Consider the following 17,056-nt stretch of genomic DNA (forward strand, 5'->3'; position numbering starts at 1 on the left):
TGCTTCAGTCTATAATAGTCAGACCAGTTATCCTCAGGGTGTTCAGTCTCCTGAGCTGGAAGACGGGGACAGAGAGTGGAATGAAACCCCCAAAATTCAGGAGGAAGCAGTTATCAACCTGCTAAGCCACATGGACACGCACAAGTCTATGGGGCCAGATGGGATACACCCGAGGGTACTGAGGGAGCTGGCGGTGGAGCTTGCCAGGCCACTCTCTATCATCTATCAGCAGTCGTGGATAACAGGAGAGGTCCCAGATGACTGGAGGCCTGCCAATGTGACACCCATCTACAAGAAGTGCCAGCAGGAGGATCCAGGGAACTACAGGCTTGTCAGCCTGACCTCAGTGCTGGGGAAGATTTTGGAACAGTTCATCTCGAGTGTGCTCACCTGGCACATGCAGGACAGCCCAGGGGATCAGGCCCAGCCATCATGGGTTGATGAAGGGCAGGTCCCGCTTAAGCAACCTGATCTCCTTCTATGAACAGGTGACCCACCTAGTGGATAACGAGAAGGCTGTGGATGCGATCTACCTGGACCTTAGCAAAGCCTTTGATAGCATCTCCCACAGCATTCTCCTAGAGAAGCTGGCAGCTCATGGCTTGAACAGGTGTACCCTGTGATGAGTTAAAAACTGGATGGATGGCCAAGCCCAGAGAGTTGTGGTGAATGGAGTTAAATCCAGTTGGCGGCCGGTGACAAGTGGTGTTCCCTAGGGCTCAGTGCTGGGGCCAGTTTTGTTTAATATCTTTATCAACGGTCTGGATGAGGGGATTGAGTGCTCCCTCAGTAAGTTTGCAAACTGGGAGGGAGTGTTGATCTGCTCGAGGGTAGGAAGGGTGTGCAGAGGGATCTGGACAGGCTGGATCAATGTGCCCAGGTGAACCGTCTCAGATTCAACAAGGCTAAGTTCCGGGTCCTGCACTTGAGTCACAACAACCCCATGCAATGCTACAGGCTTGGGGAAGAGTGGCTGGTAAGCTGCCTGGCAGAAAGGGACCTGGGAGTGCTGGTTGATAGCTGGCTGAACATGAGCCAGCAGTATGTCCAGGTGGCCAAGAGGCCAACAGCATCCTGGCTTGTGTCAGGAACAGTGTGGCCAGCAGGAGTAGGGAAGTAATTGTGCCCCTGTACTTGGCACTGGTGAGGCCACACCTCAATATTGTTTTCAGTTTTGGGCCCCTCACTACAAGAAGGATGTTGAGTTGCTGGAGCATGTCCAGAGAAGGGAAAAAAAACTGGTGAGGGATCTGGAGCACAGGTCTTATAAGGAGCGGCTGAGGGAACTGGGGTTGTTTAGTCTAGAGAAGAGGAGGCTGACAGGAGACTTTATAGCTCTCTATAGCTACCTGGAAGGAGATCATAGGGAGGCAGGTGTTGGTCTCTTCTCCCAAGTAACTTGTGATGGGACAAGAGGAAATGGCCTCAAGTTGCAGCAGGGGAGGTTTAGGTTGGATGTTAGGAAATACTTCTTTACTGAAAGAGTAATCAGGCACTGAACAGGCTACCCAAGGAAGTGGTGGAGTCACCATCCCTGGAGGTGTTCAAAGAACATGTAGATGTGGCACTTCAGGACATAGTTTAGTAGGAATGGTGGTGTTAAGTTGACAGTTGGACTTGATGATCTTGGAGGTCTTTTCCAACCTTAAAGATTCTATGATTCTATGAAATATTCCACTGTGTTTTCAGTCAAGAAATCTGCCTTATAGCCTGGACCATGCCCACACTCAGTTTTATCAAGGTTCATTGTAGTCCAGCATTCTGTCCTTTGGGGAAAAAAAAAATAGTTCAAGAAGCTTGGCATAACAGTAGAGGTGTGATATAGCAATACTTTCTAGTAAAGCCTCTTTGTAGTGATTTGTGTGAATAAAGTCTAATCTAGCAGACTGTCTCAAAACCTGCCAGCTGCCCTCCTTGTGAAACATAAGATTTACCACAATGTCAGAAATAACATTTATCAACTCATTTATCCAGTCATGGACTAGGGCCAGCGCCAAATACTTCAGAAGAAGATGAAATAGCTCTCACAGGAGACAGCTATATGATAATCTGCCTGAGTAATGTTCTTATTCTAAATCTCAATAGTTACAGTTTGTCTTGAGCTTTGTATCATGAAGATTCATCTGCCTTTCTTCATCTTAGCTGTTCTCTTTACCTTAGCTATTCTATGTCTTATTATTTAGAAATATACACACTCAGTCCTACCTCTGGCTGCATTCTTGGTCTTGAACACTTCTAGTGGAAGGGTTGCATGTTGAAGTGGTGTATTGTGGGGGATAAAAAGGGAATAATTATATTGGATTTTGTCTCTCCACCTGTAAAAGGAGACATTTCAGAGTCTTCTGTTGACGTCCAAAATGTCGCCTTTTCTCACAATGTAACAGATGCTGCTATGTTTTGCTGTTATGTGGGGTGTCCTGTGTCCGTGGCTGAGTGGGAGCATGACTCCATGTTGTACCTATCCCAAACAGCCATTTTTCTTAAAGACTACTGAAATTTAAGGAGCCAGCTAAACTTTGTAGCTTAGCAACTCCATTCATGTAAAGACTTGCTTCTGTGGCTCCTAGCCAAATCTAGCTTTCTACACAAACAGGAGAGCGAACCTATTTTGCAGGGGGCTCGTTATCTGACTGGTCAAGATGGAAGCAGAGCTGGGAAAGGTAATGCAATAGATAAACATTATGATCTGAGAGAAGATTGGCAAAACACCTTGTTTGCATCACAGATGACCTTTTATTTTATCATTTGGCTGTCATTTTTAACATTTTAAGGCAGGGTTTTGTTGAAGCGGGAGTAAGTGGACAAAAAATTAAAAAGTAAATGTGGATGTTAAAGACTGGGTGAAGGAAAAGGGCATGGGGTAAGCGATTTAACATTACTGTTAAGTGGGAAAAAAAGTCAGATGGCAGACAGAAAGCAGTGTCCACAGCTGAGGTGAGGGTGGTGTTGGTGAGTTCCTGGAGTCCTTCACTCTCCTGTTGCTGCTGCTCATCCCATTGACCTCCATATTCCCCACCTAACTTGTCTGGGACAGTAAGATATCATACCCTTCCCTGCAAATTCCTGTTTTTCTCATCCTGGAAGCAGGTAGGGGTACATACAAGGAGAGAGAGGAGGAAATACTCCTGGCTGGATCACCATTCCTCGTTTCACACTATAATCTGATTACTTTTCTGTGCCAGCTCTGCTGTGTATGTGATGCTGCAGGAGGTACTTCTATCAGTGTAAACTTTACATCTTTTCCCCAAGGATCTCAATGACCCGCTAATATTAACATTAATCTCTCTCCTACAATGTGAACAAAATGGTTGCATGATGGAGGTTGTTTTTAACCTCCTCACTATGGCTTGCTGCCCCAAACTCTTCTGACGTTCTCTGCAATGACAGCTGATCTCTGATTCTCTCTCCCAAATGACTGCAGGCTCATAGAAGAAAACAATGTTTTTTATTTTCCCCAAGGAAAAGACAAAGATTGATCCATGTGTTTAAAGGTACAGAGTTACCAATTACAAGTATTTTTTTTTATAAATGAAGAAAGTAGGCTTAATTCTCTTCTGAAGCACATTAGTGCAATTCCTTAATTTCAGTGGTTTCATGCAAGTGTAACGGAGCTGAAAATAAGACCTAGTATATTTAACTTGGTGTAACAGCACACATGGGGATTATTTAAGCATAGGCTGACAATATGACTAATGTTCCATCCTGACAGCCTGCTCTGGTGCCTCCCTCGACTTCGCTTCCAGTCTTAGAGCTTGAGAAGCACAACAGTACGATAAGCAAGGAAGAGTTCCTGAAAATGAACGCAATGTCTGGGGCAGGTTTCTTCACCTTTCCATACCTCTGTTTTCTTTCTGGCCCTTTGCCTGATACATCACCATCAGTTTATTTGTTTGGGGTTTTTTTTGTTTTGACTGTAAAATTTAAAATATAGAAAAAAATTCCGGAGCCCTGAGATATTTCAGTTTGGAAACAATTTCAGGGTATTTCACAGGTAGTATAGCTTTGTTATATGCATATCTCCTTTCTGTACATTAGCAGGCTATTTTATGTCTTGACTGACGAATCTTATGGTCTTTATCAGAAAAAGAGATGGCGTATTCTGAGTGTTTCCAGCTTCAGTGAATCATGGGAGATGCGGTTTGGCAAAGAAAGGTGTCATGCTGCAACTGGATTATAATTAGCATGAAGTACTCGGGACACATTTTGAAACACAAAACTTCCAATTATTATGTCTTTGGGCAATTTTTGGTTTTTTTTTTTTTTTTGAAAATACATACTACGTCCTCCCAAAAAGGCTTGTTGAAAATCCACTTTTCCATCAGCCAATCCGACCAAACAGCTTAAACGCAACACTTCCAGCCAGTACTCTTTGCTATGCCTTTTCACAGTGGCTCAATCTCCAGCCTTAGCTACTGCTCTATAAATAACTGTGCATCTAATAAGAAAGTCCACAGAAATGCACTGCAAATTCTAAAGGCAGCCAGGCTTACTGCTGATTCTCCGTGGACAGAGGGATCCAGCTGCCTTGTCTGCATGTAAGCCCTAATCTTGTGACAGTGAATTTGCAAATTCATTTTATTTAGGTCTCCAAATGTGTATATTTTACAGAAGAGACTGAGAATTTAAAGCTCATTTCCATATAGCCAGGTTGGTGGATTACTTTTTCAGAAGTCAGGAGGAGCCAGGCAGTTACGTAAAACCTTTTGACTGCCTGTTTTGTACACCTAATCATTTCAGATACCAAAAGAGCCTGTCCATCCAGGTGAACTAGATTCTTTAAAGTCAGGGAACAAGTCACAGACACAGATCTGATCAGGTGCCTCTGACAACGTCCAGGTCGCAGAGCTAGTAAGCTAAAGGCACAAATCACACGCTCATTTAGTATTCACCAAATTTTCCTCTCACCATCCTCTTGTGCCTGTGTTTCATCCCCATTTCTCAGCACTTTTTGCCCTTCCTACAAATGCTAGTTTACCAAAATAATAAATTAAAATCTGCTTCAGATAATGCACAGGAAGCCTTGCCTGCTCACACAGAGACTGTCTTTGCTGTTCACAGGAATAGGAGAGTTTGGTGTCTGTGTCTCTAAGTCCGTCACTCATATTAATCTGCCATAATAAAAAATAAAAGTAAAATACATTCTTTCATCAGTCATTTAAATGCCATGATCTATTGCTTTAATAAAGAAAAGAAGAAACTAAAAGGCTTTGTATTTGAAGCAGTGTCAATATGAGAGCTTTCTTCCTCTCTTTGAAATTAAGGATGTGTTTTTTTTCTTTTTTGAATGAACAGCCACAGTCTTTCTGCATGACGCTGTCATTTGCATGGATAACTCTGAACTTAGGAAACTGAAATATATGTAAGTTAAGGATCAGCTGCTATGAAGAGATTAATGATGTCATTAACAGTACAAGCTCTGTAAGGTCATGCCTATGGCTCTGAAAGAGCGGAAAGATTTCCAAGAAAGCTGGACATTACAAATATAGGGCAGTCAGTAGACATATCGAAACAAGTGGATACCCTGTTTGGATGAGGATCTAATTCCAGTGCCCAGTACCTGCCCTAACATGAAGTTAAGCATTTGGATGAGCAGACAGGCACCTTTCCCGGGAAAGTGTCTGTCTAGGTAGTATTTGTCAAAAGGTGAGGTGCCAGTAGGCGGAATTAAAGTATATTCAACATTGTTCCTTAATTTTGTATTTCCAAGTGTCGTAGTTCAGCCCTGATCGGACCAGACTACGCAGTCTCTCTCTCACTCCCCCCACCCTCCGAGAGAACAGGGAGAGAAAATATAAGGAAAAACGGCTCGAGGTTTGAGATAAGGACAGGGAGAAATCCTTAAAGTTACCGTCACGGGCAAAACAGACTCAACTTGGGGAAAACTATTCATTTATTACTACAAACAGCAGGATAATGAGACAGAGAACAAGATAACCTCCATACACCCCTCCCTCTTCCCAAGCTTAACATTATCTCTACTACCTTCCCCCCCTACCCCGAGTGGCACGGGGGGGAAGAGGGAATGGGAGTTGCAGTCAGTTCATCATACGTTCTTTTACACCGCTGCTTCGTGGTCGGGGGAAGAACTCCTCACATTCCTCCCCTGCTCCATCGTGGGGTCCCTCCCACGGGCCACAGTCCTTCGTGGAACTGCTCTGGCGTGGGTCATCTCTTCCATGGGTGCAGTCCCTCTAGAACAGCTGTCCCAGCGGGCCCTCCACTGGCCACAGCTGCCTTCAGGCATCCACCTCCCCCGGTACGGGGTCCTTCACGGGCTCCAAGTGGATCTCTGCTCCTCCGTGGACCTCCATGGGCTGCAGGGGGACAACCTGCTCCACCATGGTCGTCACCACAGGCTGCAGGGGAATCTTGGCCAGGAGCCTCATTACTCCTCCCCCTCCTTCTGAACTGATCTTGGCGTCTGCAGCCGTTCCTCACAACAGGCTGGTAGATGTCTCTCAGGATCTTTTTTTACATCTTATTCACTTCTCATCTCCTTTCCACTTCTTGCAGCCAGGCCGGGCCGAGTCGGGCCCAGTCAGCTGCCTGGCGAGAGGCCAGAGGGTGAGGCCTGCAAGGCCCCTGAGGCCTGCGCCTCCCCCTCTGCACCTCTGCCCCCGCTCAGCTTCTTCACATCTTCTCTTCTCTCTTTTTTTTTCTGTTTTCCCCTTCTTAAATACGTTATCGCAGAGGCGTTATCACGGAACACTCTGCTACCAATCGGCTCGGCCTTGGCCAGCAGCAGGTCCACCCTAGGCCCAGCCGAGTCCACTGAACAAAGGGGAGCGACTTCTAGCAGTTTCCTACAGAAGCTACCACCTTAGGCCCCCCCTCACTAACAAAACCACGACACCAAGAAAACTACATGTTGCTCAGTACTTGGTTTCGTCTGTTCAGCTTTTGACCTGATGAACTTCATAGGATGGTTGTTAAAAAGATCTCATTGTTTGTTTCACTGAACAATTTTGTTTTCCCTGCACGATTATCTTGTTACTTCTCAGCTCTGTCAGGGTGTACTCCTGGGCAGAGCTGTTTTGTTAGGCCAGTCATTAAAAAAAACAATTAGCTGAATGTCAGTTTTTCTGAAAAATACTGGTATTTGGGATATACTAGGGTATTTGGGAGGATTGCGATATTGTGTGCAGTCAAATCAAGGTTCTAATTTTTTTTCTTTTCACTTTTAGAGGCACACATGGAATACTGCATAGTCTACAATAAAAGCCAAAGATGCATTTAGTACAAGGCTAAAAGGTATGAGTAGGATAATCCTTTTTATTTTAGTCACAGTGTTTCATCTAATTTTTTCTGCACCAAGTCCAGTAACCTGTGTCTGGCAAAAATACTTATTTCAAAAAGGCATCCAAACTTGATTTGAAGATATCAAAACATGATATCATTGCTGGATCTGTGCCACAGATAAGGAAGGTCTGATGGTGAAGAAAGATAAAGGTAACATGGACATCTGTGCTGGCTTGCCTGTTATGTGATGTGATAGATGACCAACATGAAAGCATAGCTGAGAACAGAAAGTGGATTGCTTTTATTATTTGGAATCTGGTAACCTCTAACTGCCTCTGTTGTGCCAGTTAGAGCATCTGAGATTATAACTGCCTGCAGAATTTCACAGATATTAGTCTTAGCCTGTGCTTTCTCTGGATGGTGACCACACAGAAGGTCAAAATAGGCTTTGTTTGCATGTGGTTGCCCACTGTGCAGTTGGCAGGATGCATATTCTCTGCCCATCCAAGCTGAAGCCCTTCTCAACAGGAAGAAAGGCTTCACTCCATTGAACTGCAAGTGTCGCAGGTCACTGCAGAGTGGTCTACTGCAGCTGACACCAGTTGGTCTGGCTAAGTTCATGGCAGCAGTGTCTTCCACAGCTACATCTCAGCTCATGCAATGCCAAGGAGCCTGTATGCACCTGATGCTTTGAGATCAGTGGAGTCACAGTGCCACCCTGAATACTTGGCAGTTCTTCCTGCAACAAGCCTGTCTTGGCTCGTGCTGCTCTGACTTGTTCAGAAGCAACCTCACAGCTCATGAGATCGTCTCAAGATATAGCCTTAGCAGCTGTGGCTTGATGGTGGTGGTAGAGTCCTTAATGCCAGAGCCAAATCTGACCCCAGTTTCCCTATTGCACTCGCATTTGCATGCTGTTTTCTGCATAATCATTGCAAGATGAAAGGGGAGCTGATGGCTACAGAATGGCTTGTCATCAAGGTCAAGTACTTCTTTCCTTGTCTGGCTTGGATGTCAATGGGAATAAATGGAATGTGGAGATGAAGGATGCATCCATGGCACTGGCTTGCAGCTTGGATGGGGTAATTACCCCAAGCCATGACCTTGTTGTCACATCAAAAGCAAAGTTTGAACCAAAAGTCTAATGCAAAGGGAAAACCACATAAAACGTGGTCTTATGCTCCATAAGCTGCAAGGTGGAGGGCTAAAGTTCAAAAAATCTTGGCTAAAGTCCTTTTTTTTTAAGAGAAATCTCAAGTATGGACTTCCAAATCTGTACTTTAAACAATGCTAACAACATCCCAGGACAGAGACTATTAGGGAAAATGAGCAGAGAGAGATTAAAAAAGCAGTGGTGTAGATGGAAGCTAGAATAGACACAAACAAGCAGAACAATCATGTTCTGGCTCAGTGCTCGCACATCGTGGCACAGGTGTTATGATTCTATGATTCCATGATCTGCAACTTGTAGCCCTACAAACAGCTTTAGTGTATCATCCAACCATCATAACCAAAGAGTGCAGCATCTCCTTTAGGGGTTTTAAACCGTTGGCTAATCAACCTCATTTTTAAAAACATATGCCAAATTTCCAATTTCAATTTGTGTGGCTGATGCTAGTAGTCATTAATTCTTGTTATGCTTTTCTCCACTAGATGAAAGAGCTCTATTTTTTCCTCATTAGCACAAACATTTTGTAATCAATTCATCTCTCAGTCATCTTTTGATAAGCAGAACAGATTCAGTTCTTCAGGTCTCCCACAGGAAGGCATGTACTCCAGCCCTCTAATTATTTTTGTAACAATTTTTTTAACCATTCCAGGTTTCCTCAGTCTAGCTACCACATCTGGATACAGTGGTATCTCTCGTTTTTTTCCTGTGATGTATACAGAAGTAAAAAATAAATATATAAGTAAATAAAACCCAACCAAACAAATAAATAAAGGATCTTTCTGATCCTTCTCCGTTACTCATTGGTTCAAAAGCCTACTAATGTATATTATCTGTGGCACCCAATTTGGAGTTCCCACTGAGTGACTTCTGCATTCCAATGTCTAAATCCTTGTCAGAATCAGTGACTTTTCAGGATATAATTCTACTCTCCTATGCTCTGGCTTTCATCCTTTTTCCTAGGTTGACATTTGGATGTAGCGAGATTTCTTTTTGTCTGTTTGGAAGGGTGCAGGTAAGCCAAGGATATGGATTGCTCCATATGACAGCCTCAGCCTCACTGGTACACACCATTCAGGCAAGCTTGAAGGCACCTGCAAATTACTGTCATTTAAAAAGAGACAGCTAACAACAGTAAGAGGAATTACGCAGAAGTGAGTGGGAAGGGCAAGGAAACATCTTCCCCCCACTTTCTGTTTCATTAGAGTGTGTACATCTGTGCACAACCGAGAGCTCTGAAAGACTGAAGCATTCTGGTCACCTCAGGTTTCTCCATAGTTGTCCCCATATTAATACTCACCTCCCTTCAAGAAGCGTTATTCTGCCTCTTTCTCTCTCTGCAGACTTTTACCATGTCTTGCAAATGTCCAATTATTAGCAAGCAAATAAGGCACTGTGTTGGTCACAGTTAATAAATCAGTTCGGTTCATGGGAAAAGTAAAAAAAAAACCTGTGGATGAACCTAGGATTTTCTAATGTACAATAGGAATGGAAAATTTTTGACAGATTCAGGTCGTGTAGCGACAGAAGAAGGTATTCATTAAAAAGGTTATAATGCACCACTGGCATGCATCTTTATGAGAATATGTGAATTAAAACAATGGATTCCTTTGATTCTATGCAAAATCAAAACCCAAACAAATAATTAAAAAGCAAAGGTCATTGATTTCTTAATTTTCAGGGAAAAATCCTGGAGTTTGATGCTTTCTTCTCAAGCTGTCACAAATATATTCTAATGGCATTTTAGGTTTTACTGCAGTGCAGCATGAATTCTCCTGCCTACATGTATTCAGCAGCAAACACAAACCAGGCCCAACCTGCAGCAAAATCACTCTCCCAACAACATTTGACTCCTGTATTTACAGCAGAATTTCATTCAAAACAAGCAAGCTCACAAGACTGAATCTATTTGTCTCACATCACTTGGAGAGCACAATGCTCCAGTGCCCTCCTTTTGAGGATAACAAATTTGAAAGATTTTCTAGAGCAGATCAATGCATGTATTTAAATAGTACAATTGAATAATAGAATAGTTAGCCAGTTCAGCTCCAAACTTGTATGTAATAAGCTTTATAGACAGAGGGTAGGCTCACACAAGTTCATTCACAAATTCAAGTTCTTTTCTATGTAGACCAAAGTTTGCTTACATAGATTTATGGTAGATCTTAAATATTTCTCTAGGGCTCTCTGCTTTCAAGAGAGAGGAAACAAACTGAGAAATTAAATCTCTTTAGCACTTCTGTTTCCTCTCTGCATGCATCTCCAAATCTTTCCTTTGCTTTATGCCAGGACTTTCTTGTGTCACTGACATGAACTCCAGCTGGTCCCAGAGTACCAAGAGCAGAATAATTCTGCTTATGAGACCTCCTACCCTCGCCAGGCTGAAACAGGCACTACAATGCCAATAGTTAACTTTGGCCATGCAGTATGTTTAGGCCAGTTTGGCTGTGACTACACTGCCATGATGACATGAAAGTTACTAACGTAACACGAAGAACTGAGGCAAAAAAAGGGCTGTGGCCTTAGCAGTTTGGGTTTTTTCCCCAGCTGTACTAGCTGACATCATAAAAGATACCACGTCTTCCTGCAAACCTTAGCTCTCTTGTATCCACCTTTAGAGGGAAGAACAGCACAATCAATAATTACTGTCTAATGAATTTGCTCCATCATTTTAACATCTCTGATTGTTGCCAGGTTTTCATCCATTTCATATGAGAGAATTGCCCTTTGTTACATTCATTCTATAAAAGCTGTAGGATGCTTTGAAAGGTGTAGCTGACTTAAAGTTTTAGTAAGACTGGTCCACAACTTGCTTACAATACATGTTTTGTGTGGACTAGAATCATCAGAGATCTTATGCAAATTTTCATAAACTGGCTAACAATTTCTTTGAAAGCATGTCTAATTAGGTTTAATGGTGTCTGTTAGGATTCTCTTTGATTTCCCCCAAAGTTTTCTATTCACAATAAAAGTTTTGTAATTATAGAGCAAAAGTTAGGTTTTGTTTGTTTGTATCTAGAAGACAGAGAAAGCAAATAAAAAGAAGCAGAAGGAATGCTAATTGCTAATTCCTATTTCCTGTTGTATTTGTGAAATAACTCCAGCTATGCACTTACAATTTTGAAGCAGGTTGAGAAGAGCAATGCTTGTTTTCTGATTCAGATTTTGAAATAGGGAAAAAAAATCAGTTTTGCATTAAATCCTTGATTTTGCTCCATACTTCCTATGTGACCTTGGAAAGCTGCTGTAGAATACAGGAGGTGAATGGGTAATGACAGATTTGACTTGCATCAGTGTCAGAGATACTGACCTCCATCTTCCTGGGTAGCATGCCACAGGGGAACTCCTTCACCTCTGCAGAGCTTATTGGGTGAATGATCCTGATCTTGTAAAGGAGCCATAAAGAAAAATAGTCTGTAGCTAAAGAAAAGTGTTCATATCCCAGATCAGGGGAATGAAATCAGGAATATCTACTTAATTCTGTTAGGAAACACTGCTCACTTTCTGTGTGAACGAAACACAGGATACTTTTCTGGTGCTAGATCAGCCAGGCACAAGCTGTCCAGAAATATCCTCACCCTCCAGCAAATGACAACTAATACTGCGGAATAAATACCCATGGATAAATTTGCATACCTACAGCTGTCAGGTGCTGTAAGGTCCTTGAAACCCTCATAAGAGGCTAATCATTTATTATTATTACATACATGAATATTACTTCCTACAGTATTATAATGTTAAAGCAAATACTAATTCTCTCACTTTTAGACTGACTTGCCACCATGTTGGACACTACTCCTATCATCAGTGGTTGCTCAGAAATCTCTTGCTCATCCCAGTTTGCTCATCTGTCTACTTCTTTTCTAAGTATCATAGTGCTTGAGCATGACATCAGCAGAAGATTGGAGAGCTGATTCAAGATCATCCTGACTTTTTGCTTGGGCCATAATGATTATACCAATGTAAGTATCCTTCAAATTCTTCAAGACGTGTTGTCCTTCCATTATGTGTTAGGAAAATGTCAACAAATGAAAGAAAAACAATAATACCTGACGTAGAGAGGTATTAGTGTCTGGAAGTATGTAAGAATTTTTGGATAACCTCTGACACTTTAATAAGCGATTGTTTTCTGTTTGTGAGAAATCATGCTCTGCTGCACAGTAGAGAGTATTGTGCCCTTCCTGTTCATCATCCAGAAAGTCTACTTAAGTTTAATTCACTTACCAAATTAATGGTACTGAAATTCTGGTAAGATTTGAAGGGAATTATTTTGGAGTATTTTGTCATTGTCCATTTTTCCTCATAAACTTTGTGGAATTAGTTTCAAATTAAAAGAGCGCCTGCAGCAAGTACTGATTTTCAGGGAGTCTGAAAGAAGCATTAACAGTCAGGTGAAAAAAACCTCAGTGGAAGTCATCTAGCTGTCTCTTCTGAAATGCTTGTGTGCTTGACTATTTCCTGCCTAGCGCCTGCCTTCACAGTTACTCTTGTCATTCAGCAGAAAGGAAAAAGCATAGACAAGAATTCCCCTAAGAATAGAGCAGGAACACACATTGCCTCCTCTAATTTTTGAGTGTCATTGCCAATAGTGAGAGATTTGTTATGAAACAGCAATAGCTTTTCTGCAAAGTTGAATCGAACAAAAAAAAAGGCAGCAAAAAGCACAGGCAGAGTTTTAATATTTTGATTAGATTAAATTCTTTTCTCTCTGTATGAATAATGAATCAAAACGCGAGCAAGAGGCAGGGAAGCTGGCAAACCCCTTTAGAAACAACAGCAGCAGCTGCCTCACAAAACTGCAGCCAAGTCAATGGAGCACGACTTTCTCTAATGGACTGTGTTTGTGAAAAGAAAGTTTCCTCAGAGCTGAACAAAAAAGGAAGAAAGGCTTGAAATTAACTCGAGTAAGCTGTAAAAACAGAGGGTGAGAGCCAAGCTTTAAAACACACATGCATCAAGGGAAAAACACAATCTTGGGAATTGTCTCACCTGGGGTGAAATCCTCCCACTGCTCTCCCATAGACCCTCATCAGCAACTGGATTAACTGATCCCTTACCTGCTGGTGACAGCCTGAGCCAGTGTAGGAGCACTGGCCACCCGCACCAGACAGTCCCATCCATGGCAATCACAGGAAAATATGGAACAGATGCTTTGCATAAAACAGCCCACAAGATTTAACATGTTCCATCACACAGCCTACAAAACACTATTTATCCCATCAAAGCAAATATAGGACCTGGAAGAAAAAAAAAATGGCCTAGAGCCTTCAAAATGTTAAAGGGCAAAGGAGAGAGCTGACAGAGGGCATGGCTGCATTTACACAGGTGCGATTCTACTGAAAATAGGCTTTTCCTCATCCTTCCCATGTCACTACATACTTAACTTCTTCTACCTCCTACTGTTACCTCCCTCTTTCAGACCCTATCACTTATGATTCTTGCAGCCGCAAACCATTCTCATCTGAGGAGATATCCAGAGGCTGACATGATCTTCCATTTAGGAATATCTTACAGACATCTCTTCCAGCCTTCTCCAGTCTCTCATCTTTGGCAAGGAGTTCAATAAATCTATTACCTGCAACTTTAATAATTTCCCTTTGTTTATTTTCAACCTACGTCCTTTTAATTTTATTTGAAATTACATCAAATTCAGTTTACCCATCTCCACATGTTTGCTGACCCATTCAGAAAGCTTTTAGATACGCCTCAGTTCTGCCACTCTCATTTTCTAATGCAAGCTTCCACAGACCAACTTTCAAAAGTTGCTGGTTGACTTCAGAACCTGAAACAACTAGTTTTGCAGTGGAATTTAGTACTTACATCACTTTAGACCCAGCTTAGCATATTAGCTGGGTCTAAAGTGATATAGTGAAATTAGCAAATTTCCATCCACATGCACAACAGGACATGGAAATGCAGTGCCATTGAAGCACATGCATGCTGTTTTGTATTCATCGCCTGCACGCCTTTTGTTTCAGTAACAGGCTGCATGTCAGAGGATGCACAGGGCTGCCTCACTGGTTCTCAGCCTGCAGCTCCAATGCATTTTTCAGTCCTCACAGCTAAGTGAAACAGCTCTTAGATTATGACGTGGGATGAAGGAGAGAACTGGCAGAAATGAGCTTGTTAACCCTGCCTTGGCCATCGTTCATGCTCGCAGGGCTGGGATAAGAAGCAGGCGATTGCTGCTAAGAGTTCACCCACCACAGGCATGGGTGTAAGTGCAACTGCAGAAGCTTGCAGGCTGGATGCACTGGCAGGACACATATGGTGCTCGAATAACACAGCCCTTCCACGTGTCCTGGAGATGAGGCTGCAAACAGCCTTTCCCAAGGCTACTTGTCTCTCCACAGCGCGCTGCCTTTGGCATCCATCTGCTTAGTCTGAAGCCAGACTCTCTCTATATATATCCTTTGGCGGAGGTCATATTGAGAAAGACTCCTCTTTTTGGTATGATAAATCACCAAAATACCTAGTTTATAGGCTGAACCAATGTGAAATAACATGACGTAAAAATGCTTACGGAATTCCTGCATGAAAAGGTTCTTTCTGTCACAGCCAGAAGGAAAACAGCAGTGGAACGGAACAGTCAGTTCGTACAACTTCGTAGTCACTTGGTCTGATACAGAGTGGCTTGAAGAAAGGCCATTTTATCTGATACACAGCAATTTGAAGAAAGATCATTTTGTCTAAATTATTCACTTGTCAAACCCAAGCAAAAAGACCTGTTCAGTTTTGGAAAGGAGCGTGAAATTTTCAGCCAGTATATCCAGACTCCTTAAAGCCATCAAAACATTGCTTAATTTATCCTGGTGCTATCTTTCACAGTGTGAAACTCTGGAGGGATTGTTAAGGAATCTTAAAAATTAAAAAATGTTAGTAAGAAAGTCAGCAGAACTCAGGCCTTGATCCTGCATCTGTGGGACTTCACAGCAAAACCCCAGATCTGTTCCCCATGATGAAAGCTGATCAGTTTTTCTACAAACAGCACTGTCTTTCTCATTAGATTTACAGTGAAAGGTGGCGTTTTGGGAATCCTCTAAAAAACCATGGAATATTTCAAGATTAGAAGCAGATGATCAATGAAAAAACCCTGACCATTAAGATAGTTACACACTGAGAAACATTTATCTATGGTGAACGGTAATTATGTAACTGATTACTCAGATGTCAGCCGCAACCAGGCAATATTGCGGGGATAAGACTGCCATCATACCAGGCACTCTGCTGGCAGCTGTGTGCTCCATGCCAAAGTAAATGAAGAATCAAAAGGGGAAATAAAGACATCCCAAAGTGACACGGCTTGCTCACAGTCGTAGAAAACATTACTGGCAGGACTGGCCTCCTAATCCTTCCTAAGACTTTCTCCACTTTGAGTGAATTGATTTCATATTTTCTTTCAATTCTTGCCTACCAGCTTTATTATTAATTTATTAACATTTATCTGTTATTGATATATATTAATTACTGGCAATTATTAATTTATTAATCATATTTTCTCAGTGAAAAATTACAGTAGGTCAACATTAAACTTGAACAAACTACAAAAAAACCCATTTGTGAATGGAATAGTAAGCCCAAATAAGTGAATATTAGGAAGTAACTATTAAAAAGTTATTTAGCATGGAATTGTGAACAGCATGAATTGTTTATTTGTAACAGAATTCACTCACATAGCAATTCCTTTGATTAAATTTTTACTTTGGTTGGGTCCACATAGCAATCCCAATGCTTTTCATGTAGTAATCCAACACAGCTCAAAAGTCCAGTACTGTAATGAGATGCTCATGAAGGATTTACTAATTGGTTACTTTGCAAGATTATACACATTCTTTCAAGAAAAAAAAAACCAAAACTGTTTCTTAGTTTATTACTTAAAAACTATTCTCCTGGTTGTGTTCTAGAGACTCTAAAACACAAGCCATATTAATAATTGTATTTTGCCCTTCACATTTTCTTTTTCTTCAGTTATACACAGCCTTCGATTCTATTCCTTAAATTCCTGAGTTGTGCCACTGTTACCCCTGCACCAGCCCCAGGCACTGACAGAGCGGTTTTGTGTGAATTTAGTGCTCCCTGGGAGACTTTCTCCTGACAGCCTGGAAAAACAAACTCTTCTTTATACACATGGCTAAGTGGAGCATGGAAATGATGCTACAAGCTCCCTGAGTAGTCCAGCAAGAGACGAGAAGATACATCCTCCATTTTCAGTATCTTTTCCTAAATATCTTTGATGACACTTCCAGGGAGTCCAATACTCGATATGAGAGTGTTTTGTGTTATGGTCACTGGGACATGAGATAACATTATCAGTTATTTCAGTCCTAAATGGCTTTTGTTCTCCACCAGTATGGGCTGAATTGGAACCCTGGACCTCATTTTGGTTCTTGCAAACCGTTCTGGTGGTGAACGTTGTAGGTAAACTGGATGAGGTGGGATATTCTCAGGGTTTGCTTCTGTGAGAGGTGAATCAATTTAGGCCATTTTGGCAAATTATTTAAGCACCAAAATGTTTTATTTGCATATGTGTTTAGAAGCTGGCAGAACTGAAGCTCACATCACAATAACATTCCTATTTATTCCCTTCTATAGGCAACCTTTGAACAAGATAAAACGTTCAATTCAACCTTAAGGCATGTGCACAGATAT

The sequence above is a fragment of the Chlamydotis macqueenii genome, chromosome 2 (assembly GCF_036417535.1).
Source record: "Chlamydotis macqueenii isolate bChlMac1 chromosome 2, bChlMac1.mat, whole genome shotgun sequence".
NCBI lineage: Eukaryota > Metazoa > Chordata > Aves > Otidiformes > Otididae > Chlamydotis > Chlamydotis macqueenii.